Below are 12412 nucleotides of genomic sequence, written 5' to 3'. Positions count from 1 at the left end.
ATATTTAATATTTATTTTATGCTTATGTTGAAAAAATAAAAATCTGGAAATTTTTTTGAAATTCGATTTAGTAAGTGAATGTACGGTGTTCTGCATTCTCGGTATTTGTAAGTGCAAAAATCGATATATAAAAATACAGCAAGTTGCAAATACGGTAGGCAGCATATACGGTAAGGTGAAAATACGGTAAGTTGTTTGCAAATACGGTAAGCTGCAAATATGGTAAGTAGCAAATATGATAGGCAGTATATACGATAAGGTGTAAATACGGTAAGTTGTTTGCAAATACGATATGCAGTATATACGATAAACTGCTTGCAAATACGATAAACTGCATATATGAATTTATAATTTGTTATAAATGTATAAAATTTCTTTAATATTGAATTTCTTAAGTATTAAATGTTTTAATTCAATATTGTTTTCTTTTTTATAATTGTATTTCCGAAAATTTTAAAAAAAAAAAAAAAGTGGCTGTGAAATTGCTAATTTTTAAATGTGTTTTTTTGTTGAAAATAAAAATGATTTTTTATGTTATTTGTAAAAAAAAAAATTTATTATAATTTTATTAGCGTAATAAGAAGATTTATTATGCATTTTGATTTTTTGCATTTTTTGAAGAATTTTATTTATGATAACTGACAAATATTCTTCCACACACGCATCATACTAACAACATTTAAAAAATAATAATTTTAGTATGGAGCAAAGCCTCCATAATAGGAGGCTTCATGGAGATAAAGTCTCCATAATATGGAGGCTCATGTGTTACGGAGGCTTGTGCATTTTTTTACTTTCTATTTCCTTCATTGGTTTTCAGTACAATAATTTAATTTCATTTAATCAACTTAATTTTTTTAATATTCTTAAAATAAAAATAGATAAAATAATGGAGACTTACTCTTTCTCCATTTTTTCACACTACAACCATATTTCTCTATTTCTCCAAACTATCTATTTCATCATTTTCTCACGCTATCAACCATGTATCTTTAGAAAGTTTATTTTTAAGCACATAAGTAAGTTTAAATGAAAACATTATTTTTATATATGTATGTAAAAGGTATATAATAACCATTTGGATGACCAAAAAATAATATCAATCAAAATGTTTACGTGCCGTTTAAATAATAATTTATTGAGGGGGTTAATTCAAGAGCAAAAATGTGAATTCCATAAATATATTATTGAAAATATGTTTGAAGAAAAATAAATTTTAAAAAATGAAGACCAAACATCTTAATAAATGAATATATTTATTTTTCGAAAAATAAGCTTTTATTACCATTTCATTTTTATCGTGAAATGATTCTAATCTTAATATGTTAGATTGTGCTTCAAAATTACATAATCTATCAAATATAATTTTTAAAATTAATTTTTATAAAATAATATGTTTTTATGATTTTTTTTTTTGGAAGGTTAAATATAATAGTACTAAAATATAAAATAATTAAATTTTTATTAATTTTAAAAAATAATGTGTTATGGAGGCTCAACATGGAGCCCTCAATTTGAGCCTCCATAATTGTTATGGAGGCTCAAGCATGAGCCTCCGTAATAACGGAGGCTTATGCTTGAACCTCCATAACATTACTTTACTAAAAAAAAAATTCATAAAAATATATTATTTTATAAAAATTAATTTTAAAAATTATATTTGATAAATTATGTAATTTTGAAGCACAATTTAATATATTAAGATTAGAATCATTTCACGATAAAAATGAAATGATAATAAAAACTTATTTTTCAAAAAATAAATATATTCATTTATTAACATGTTTGATCTTTATTTTTTAAAATTTATTTTTCTTCAAATATATTTTTTATTATATATTTATGGAATTCACACTTTTGTTCTTGAATTAGTGTGGAGAAATAGAGAGGCATGACTATAGCATCTAAAAATGGAAAAAAAAATAAAGAGGGTTCTATGACATAATCCTCCACGTCGCGTAAATTGAGGAAAAGCAACAAAGTCACTGTATTAAACACGTAAGATAAACGACGTCGTTGCTTTTTCTCAAAAAATGAAAAAAAAAACCTACAATGAGACAAAATGGAAGAATATACTGTTCTTTCTATAATAGTAAAACATTGCCCTTTTTATATAGTAGTGATAAATATATCAAGAACTCCAATTTGCCTGTCTATTTAGTCTTTTTCAATGCATTGCTTAGGTTAATACTCTTTCTTTTAACCTTTTGTCTACGTTGTTTCTTCTGTCGCCTTTTGATTTTCCTCCTTGAGTGAATACTCGTACCAATTTTTTATCTTTGGAAAATGACTAGTATCTTACAAAAATGATAAGAGGTTAAGGGTAAAAAATTGCCGGATGAATGATAAAAAGATAAAAAAATCCAAAATAATTTGAAGTGAATAGATGAATTCCAGATATGAACATTTGTTTCTCAAACCTAATTCAGTATTTGGCATTAAAATTTAAATAGTGAATATGCACGGTGATTTTAAACTTTGCTAAACAACAAAATTATGCATGCATAAATTTTGAGATGATGGTCAATTTACTTTGCTGCACTGGCCTTGAGTGGGCCCAACAATACAAACTCTACCTAATTATAGGAGCGAAAATAGTTATTTTAGAAAATTACTCATGATTTTTGAAAATTTGCGCATGGAAATTAATCTTTTATTCTTATTTAGAGTTTTTTAACATATTAGTGACAAAATAGTGACAGTCGTCATTAACTTTTCCTTTTAATAAATTGAGAGTGAAACTTTGTTGATTTCTTCAGTATCTGTGACAGAAATTTCATCCCTAATTTTTCCTCATTGTTCAACGGCCTCGCCTCAAATTTATACGTTTTACCCTGTAAAAATGTTCCTATAGGTAATTTCTATGGTTAGAGTCACATGCTTCAATCATAACTATATTAGCTAAACTTTCTTATCATTTTATTTGTTCATTTTTTTATTAACTAAACGTTCTCCTACAATCTATTTACTTAAGCTAACGATACATATTTCTAAATAGGAACAGATTTTGCATGTTAAACAAATTCCTCTTGGGAAGCATTAATTAAATTAAACTTCTTCAATGTTTGCTACCTAGATGAAATGAAAATAGGAAGCACATTCTATGGATAGTGACAAATTTACTATGACTTTTATGACCTTTTCTCCTGCAATTAATTTTTTAACCAAACTCTATCTCTTTCCAGATAGGGGTTAGTGTGTCATGAAACATAAAGAGTGGTTTCTCCTTAGGGAACGTTGATTGGAAATACTTCTAATGTGAATGAACTATTACTATTGAAATTTAATAGATTTCTAGCCTCATGATTGGTGCCTTTTCTTTTCATGCGTCCATTGCACCATCCTCTAGTGATGTATGAATGGTTTTATAGAGTTAGTATTTTGTGAATAAAAATATATTTTTGATGTTCCAACTTAATCTTTTTAATTTCGAGAATGGATCCACGAGTCTAAGGAAGATGTCACATAAACCAAAAATTTAAGTCCCAATAGTGTAGCATCACACTTTTTTTTTCTTTCTAAATGCTTCATGTGTTCTATTAAGTTATGCTCCATATCATTTATTATTTCGATAGGCACATAGCTTTTCAATACATTCTATACCCATAGACTTTTAGTATTCTCTCTTATTATGCTTAAAATGAACATCAATCTAGACATAATGGAATGAACATAAAATACAGGAATATGTAGTAATGAATTGCATAGCCACATTGAGACTAACCCCATTCAAGAATGTGGGTACATGATATTTTTCTAAAATCAGAAAACTTTTGACACTAAAATCGTATTTTTCTGACTCAAATAAAATTTTCATAAGATTAATTACAATTGGACGGGTCAAAAGTAATTACAAAATAATTTTCATTCTCAAAAATTTGGGAGCATTAAAAAAAATAACTACCTCCCACTAGGTAATAGTATCCCTAAATAAATATTCTGGATTTAATATTAAAAAAAAAGATTTTAATTAAATCATAAAATAATTTATTTTGTATATAAAATATGTATTTTAAACTTCAAATACATAAAAAATACTTTAGCAATCCAAAAATATAGTATTTGTATATCAATAATTCCAAAATAGTACGGGGATCAAAATGTAATTTTCAAAATTGCAAAAACCACGTCTTGCGCCCTCACGTTCAGGGGGTTATTCAATTTTTCCTTTCAAAAAATAGTGAGCGACGCATGCACCCAATCTCTTCCCACGGTACCTTCCCATCCCCATTTATTTTATTTTTTCATCTTCTCTACGAATTTCGACATTCTGAGCTCATCTATATGGTCAAAATATAAATGTTCTATAGTTACACTGTGTTTGGGACATAAATGCAATGCACAAAGAGTGAGGCAAAAAGTCATTGTTCATCATCTTCTCCAATTTTTTTAAAATTTATAAATTTTAGATTTCAACCTAATCTTCAAATCCACATAACTTCTTCGTTTTATGTCCAAAATTATTGTTCTTTATATGGTTGAAAAATTTCGTTGAAATATCTTTCTAACCATACCAATCTTACAATGTACATAAATATCAACATACAAAAAGTAGTAAATTTCTAAAGTTTCTACAAAATCAACTAGGATTTCAATTTTCTCCCAAATCCAAAAATGAAAATTGATGAAGCAGCCGAACTCTAAAGCATATTATATACATAATTCAAAAATTTCATTAATTTTGGACATGTTATCAAAAGATGCCATTAAAGACCACATTAGGTTTCAAAACTTTGAATACAGGATTTATAACGCAATTGAATTATGTAGCATATTTAAGCATGTATTAAAACAAGAAATTCAATCTTATGGCTTTATTACCAATGAAAGAAATTGCAGCAAGCTTGAACATAAATTCATATCAATAATTCTTATTTAAAATGATGAATTCCATGATCTTTGTGTGGTTAAATCATCTTGCTATTGTATGTCCTGAATTTTTCATATTTTAGCACTCAAATGGTTTCAATTCCGATCACAATGGAAGGGGATTATTGTCCACAATCCAAGTGCCTAACTTTATGGTTCTCGGCATTTTTCAATTTTGGTGGTAGTTTTCATATGAATTTTACAATATTTTTTGCCATTTATTTTCCCTCTATGTCCTGGCAATAATTATAGGTTGTGTGGATGAGTTAAGGGAGGCTATGAAGAGTTGTAGGTTTGAATTTCAAGTTCAAAACAGTTTTTCCAACCCTTTTAATATCTTATAGGTAGGGATCATCCCACATGAGTGACTCACGACCCGTATTTTCCAATATCATTCATCGAAACAAAAAGCATACTCATCATCATTGATCCCTTGAGACTATTGCCACGTAACACGCTCAGGGATGTAGTCCTCGATGAGGGCAAGACCGTACTGTTAAGATCAGGCCTAAATGGCCCCCTCCAAGAATAAATGGTTGAATGTCTCATCGGGTACAACAAAGATAAAGTGGCTAAATGTGATCCCATGATGAAAAGATTCTTTGTAATAGAATGGAGAGTCTATAAAGAAGGAGATCAATCACTTGACTAAAGCCAAATCCATCCTAGATGTACACAACCTAGATCGGCTTGTCAATACTGTACTTCGCCAAAAAGGCAAATGGCAAATTGTGGGTTTGGACCTCAACAATGCATTTCCTAAATACAACTGCCAAAGCGGGATCAATCAACTCAAACTAGAGGCTTCAGATATACATCTTACTTGACACTTTCTTGGGCCATCACTAGATACGGATGGATGAAGAGGACAAGAAAAGTATTTTATATGTGACCAACTTAGGGATATACTATTATGAGGTCATTACTTCAGTTTAAGGAAACCAAGTGCCACTACAATAAAAATAGCCTTTTGCAACGTTCAAAAAATGTTGCTAAAGACCTTTTGCAACGTTTGGACGTATGTTGCAAATTTCAGTGTTGCCGTAGAGCGGAAGGATACGGCAACGTTTTACACTTTTAGCAACGTTTAAAAAACGTTGCCGTAGGTGTCATGGCAACGTTTAAAAAACATTGCCGAAAGCGTCTTTCGCAACTGTGAAAAAATGTTGTCAAAGACGACACTTAAAACGTTGCGGTAAGTGTCGTCTTTGACAACGTTTTTTGACTGTTGCCATAGGGGATTTTTTTTTTTTAAATTGACTCGCAAAATTAATTTTTTTATTACAGCAAATTCTGTAAATTGACTCGTAAAATTAAAAATGATTCATTCTAAACAAATTTGAAATTACATAAAAATTGATAATTTAATTACAAATTTTTTAATCCATAAACACTTGAACATTAGAATGTGCTACAACACAACCTAAATTGAAAAAAAGTTTCAAAATGAAACAAAATTAAGAATAAAATAACTACTTCTCACTTCGATAATTAGGTAGAGTTTGTATTGTTGGGCCCACCATTGGACAATGCAACAAAGTAAATTGACCATCATCTCAGAATTTATGCATGCATAATTTTGTCCTTGAGCAAATTTTAAAATTTCAATGCCAAATACTGAGTTAGGTTTGAGAAATAAATGTTCGTATCTGGAACTCATCTATTCACTGCTAATTATTCTAGATCTTTTATTTTTTTATCATTCACCCGGCAGTTTTTACCCTTAACCTCTTATCATTTTTGTAAGATACTTGTCATTGTCCAAAGATAAAAAATTGGTACGAGTATTCACTCAAGGAGGAAAATTAAGAGGAGGCGGAGAAAACAATGTAGACAAAAGGTTAAAAGAAAGAGTAATAACTTAAGCAGTGCGTTGAAAAAGACTAAATAGACAGGCAAATTGGAGTTCTTGATATATTTATAGTTAGTAAAATCAGTGATAGCATAGAGTGCCTCTTCATAGAAATATCTCAATTGATTGGTTGATCTCTAATTGTAGCTTGGAAACAGCTAAGGAACCTCATTAATAAAAGTTACTGATATCAATTTTTAAAATCATTTTCATCTCTCAAGCATTAATGTACAATAAATGTTAAAGTTGTTTCTGATGCCTTCACCTATAATCTATTTACTTGGACCTAACTCTACTTGTTTCTATATACGGTCAAGATTGGCATGAAACCAAAAGAGTGACTTATTAATTCATAGGAGCTTTAATTGGAAATACATTTAATAGAAATGGACTTGTACTAAATTGAAATTATTATTGGAAGTTGACATAATAACTCTTGTCTCTTGATTGATTCATTTTCTTCCTTTGTGCATAGTGCACTATTTAATGATTTATGAAAAGATTATGGTTTTAAATGGTCCTTATTAATTTGTGAATGAATTCTGGTTTTTGATGTTTAAATTAATCTTTTTATTGTTTAGAATGGATTCATGAGTCTAAAGATGACGTCACAAAAAATAATATGTAATTTGACCTTAATTTGTTTGAAAATAGTAACTTAACTAAAGCCTTAATTAAACAATTAGTTTTGATTAAAAATATAAGTAAAATTTAAAATGAAAAAGAACTCATTCATTATTAGATTGAAACTTCCACATATAGAAGAAAGAATAAATATGATATTTTTTACTTGAAAAATAAACTTTAATAAATTTTCAGCTCTATTTATTATCTCCTTTAATTCCTACTATCACATGGCTAACTTCAAAATTTTGTATAAAAATTGTGAGCTATTTCTTTAACCACGAAAATAAAAACAAAATAAAAATTAAACTGCTAATTTACTTATGAAACCATGGACTTTTTTGCTTAGTTTCTATTATTTTTGACATTGAAGATTGATTCGTTTATTATAGCTTTGTATTTACACATATAATTTTCTTGTTTAAAATTTATTAATGCATAAGTTGCGAGATGAGAAAAAAATAATAATAAAAGAAAAGAAAACAGAATCAAATTGCTTTCTCAATATTGAATTCTTATGGCTCAAATGTATTGAATGTTTTATTAATGGAATTTCGTGTACGATGAAATTGCAAGGCTAAAGATTTTTTTTTTCCTTATTTTTCTAATTTGGGGTGAAGACATTTATTTAGTTCCTATTTTAGATGGTAAAATTTACAGACCTTACTCAAACATCAATAAACCAATATTTACATTCTGTTTTACAATTTTGTCGATTTTCAAGAGTCAGGATGGGTCAGAATTTAAAATTGTCCATGGAGATGATTTAAGCTTAAATTAAGTGAAAATTTTAAGTTGTGCTAGACATATATATCCTCTCGACCTCAGATATAACACAACATATGTTCTACACACCCTTTATATTAACATTTGAATAATCGACGAAGACAATAAAAAATTAACTCCATCGTTTTTTCCTTTTTGGTCTGTCTATACACGAAAGAAAACAAAACATGTTAAAGTTAGAACATCCCTATTTGTCTCCCTTTAAAACAAAATTTTTTTATTCTCATACTTATTTTTAACTATATTTTTACTTAATAAAATATTTTGCATGTGAATTCAAAACGTTTCTGTACTTTTTAATCACACATTCTCCAAAAAATATTGCTATTCAAAAATCAAAAATTTCAAAATTTGGCCATCAGATGGGGTTTATAAAGAGTATCGTATGTATAAAGGGGAGCATCTTTAAATTTAGTGAGAAAAAATTTTATTCACTCTAATAATTCTCTTTATTGTGACTATTCATTTCGTATATTCGACAAATATTTATTTGTGTTTTTCCATCCTTTATTTAATAGAATTATTATATGTCAATAGCCAATCAATTCAAATATAATTGAATAATTTAAGAAATATAACTTGTAGCTTATTAAATGATATCATTACTAAAAAAAAAAAAACCAAAAAAACAGAGAGTAGATTTGACTCTAGAGTAAAACTCCCTCTCTATTTTAAAATGATAGAATAGTGAGTCTGTTTAAGATAGAGAGTGTCTTGTGTTTAGAGAATTTTTCGGAGATGTTTTTATAAGTAAACTACGAACAAACTCTAACCGTTTAACTTAAATTTGCTCCAACTCTGTTGAAATAACGCATGGATTCGGCCAAATATTCTTTTCAAATATCATACCAACTTTTAAACATTTTCCAATGTTGGAAGAAGGACAATCAATTTATTTCATCTTACATTTTCAATGTTGAAAAAGGACACTCAGTTATTTCATCTTAACAATTCACTCACCAAATTTGTACGGAACGAATTCTTCCAATTAATTTTCTTTCCTTTTCAAAATTGATAAATTTTCAATTATGACATGTTTTTGGTAAAAATTCTTGAAAGAAAATAAAAAGGACCGAGCTAGGGAAACATAATGGTTAACGTAGGGTATAATCAAACACACACACAACTCGGGGGGTCGAGCATTATTTAACTCACGTGGGACGGCGCACTTTGTGAGGGTTGATCATCCCGGGTATCAAACATTTTTCGGGAGAAGTGGCATTTTCCAAATAAACAAGTTGCTAACATCTTAAAAATACGTTAGGCCTTTTTTAATATTAAAAATAAATTTAAGCTTTCAATTTATGTTAGGTCAACTTCATTTTGTCACATGACCTTTGTACTCGGAATATTTTTCGAGAGGGAATATATATATGTATGTGTGTGTGTGTGTCTATATATATATATATATATATATATATATAATAGTACATATTTTATGGAATAAACTTCAAAATCGAAGAAAAATTACCGACTATTGAGAACTTATCTAATATAAGAAATTATTTCAAATACATAAAATATCTCGACCTCCCTACCCCTCAATTATCACACAACATATGCCTTGCCATACCCACAATATTTTTCATTTGAACAAGCAACAAAGAATACAAGCTTAATAATAGACTATTTCTTCTTGGTTTCTAGTCTATACATTAGGAGTGGGCATTTTTTTTCCCGGAATCGGTGGAACCGGATCAGAACCATTTAGAGCTGGCCTATTTGGTTTCGGATCTTTTAAACAACAATTTGATTTTGGGACAAATTATTAAGAACCAATCGGTTCTAATCAGGTTCCCGATTTTAGTATTGGAATCGTCGAGAATCAGACGGTTCTCATAGGATTTTTTATTTTTTCCTTTATTGGTAAAATATATGACTTAATCTCTAATCACTTTTATAAAAAATAATCGGATTCCTTCTTTATTTTAAATTTCAACACTTTCCTTCTCGTTGATTCTCTTTTCTTATAATTCTTTAATTAATTGATTGTCAAGCCAAATTAGAATATTGAGTAAATCTATATCTAAATAAATTTATTTATAATATTTAATTTCATTTATAAGATGCGAAATTTTTATTTTGTTCTCACTTTAATTACATAGTTGTTGATTTGATCGAAACTTTTCATCTAGATTTCTACAAATTATAACCGACAGAACTAGAAGTTGAATTTTTTTTAGAGGGTATCCGATTCAATGTAGGATTTTGATTTTGTTGGAAGTTTGTTTAATCATTGAAGACTATGTAGTTTATACAAGTTGATTATTGCTGGATTATAGTAACATATATTATTTCGATATTGTTTTTAAATTTGTATATTTAATTTTCTTTTTAATCTTTGAATAGTATATTTGGTTCTTCTATTTTTATTAAAAAGTATTACGTTTGTAGCATATTTAGATTTTTTTATTAGTGAATATTTTATTTTGATATTTTGAATGTAAAGAACCGGACCAGAATAGATTGGTTTGGTTCCGGTTTGGCTAACAATGGAATCAATGGTTTCATTTCTAAAATTTTCACTAGTATTCGGTTCAGTTTGATTCCCTTTGAAACCGGATCGTCCCCACTCCTAATATGCACAAAAGAAAACCAAACATGTCAAGTTACAAATAAAGTGTGACCAAACTTTAACAGTTTAACCAAAATTTGCTCCATCTCAGCTGAAATAATGATGCATGGGTTCAGTCAAATATTCTTTTCCAATGCCCAACCAACTTTTGAACATTTTCCAATGTAGTAAAAAGGGATTTCTTTTTATAGAGGAAATTTCATCAAATGTCCATTTTTACCTAATTATTTGCAAAAATGTCAATTTGGAAAAATTTAGACCAAAATACCCTTATTAACAATTTTTAATTCCACAGTAAGACAAAAAAATGGACATTTTTGCAAAATTGTTATTGGCGAATAAAATTTTGACACATAATTTGTCATATTTATTTCAAAAGTATATATGTCAAATCACAATAAATACTATATTTTTCGTTGACTCAGAAATGTCGAGAACAATATTTTCAAATGTAGAGAAATGTCATGTTCAAAATAAAATGTCATTCTAGACAAATGAAACGATGTTCAAATGTCGAGAATGTCTCCATGACATGGAGACGTGATTTTCTCATTTTTTTTAATGAAACGGTATTCAAATGTCAAGAATGACATATGTAATGTCGAGAATGTCTCCGTGACATGGAGGCAAATGTCGAGAATGTCTCCGTACACGGAGGCGTGATTTTTTTGTTTTTTATTTTTTTAATGAAACAGTGTTTAAATGTTGAGAATGATATACGTAATGTTGAGAATGTCTCCGTGACACGGAGGCAAATGTCGAGAATGTCTCCGTGACAACCTCCGTGTCATGGAGACGTGATTTTTTTGTTTTTTTAAAGTATCATATTTTTTGTTTTCACGTTATTTTTTTAAAGTATTATATATATATATTTTTTATCGTCCGAATTTATTTTAATGTAATTTCTCATGGAAGCCACTTCTAAAAATTCGTGACAAATTGTTAAAAAAATCAAATGTCGAGAACGACATTTAAAATGTCGAGAATACCATTTCAAAATGTAGCTTTTCATTAACGGCATAATAGTCAAATTGACACTAAATTCAAATGAGCTGACACTTTTCAACTCATACCCTTAAAATTGAATATTCTTGAAAATGCCTTACTTTTATATCACTAACCGAATTCGTACGGAAAGATTCTCCAAATTAATTTCCTTTCCTTTTTAAAATTGATATATTTTCAATTATGACACGTTTTCGGTAACAATCCACAAAAAAATTTAGAAAAAATACTGATAACACAGTCAATAAATGGGGTACTTTTAAGAATAGCTTTGTCAAACCAACCATTTTCCATTTTAACCATAAAAATCTAACATTCACCACAATAGCCATTTCTTGTGTAAAAGACTAAAACGCCCTTAAATGAGTTATATAATTACAAAAATAGAAATATGGTAAAAAGACAAAAATATCCTTAAGTTACAAATAAAAATCCAAACAAGGCTCAATTGAAATTTGAAAACGAAGTCAGTCTTTTCATCAGTTTACTCTAACACGATAAAAACTCTTCCATTTTTCATCCACTTCAACCTCAAAATTTCATAAACTTATCAGTTATCAACCTCAACAGAAAAATTTAGTTAAATTTCAGCACTTCAATTCGGTAAGTATCTTTTCGTAGTATTTAATTTTATTTTTATTGAAATCGTATATTTTTTTTAAATGGTAGAAAAAATAATATTAGAGTCAAAGTTCAGGCCG

This window comes from Olea europaea, unplaced genomic scaffold, assembly GCF_002742605.1.
Source record: "Olea europaea var. sylvestris unplaced genomic scaffold, O_europaea_v1 scaffold464, whole genome shotgun sequence".
In the NCBI taxonomy this organism is placed as follows: domain Eukaryota; kingdom Viridiplantae; phylum Streptophyta; class Magnoliopsida; order Lamiales; family Oleaceae; genus Olea; species Olea europaea.
This window is presented reverse-complemented; position numbering follows the sequence as displayed.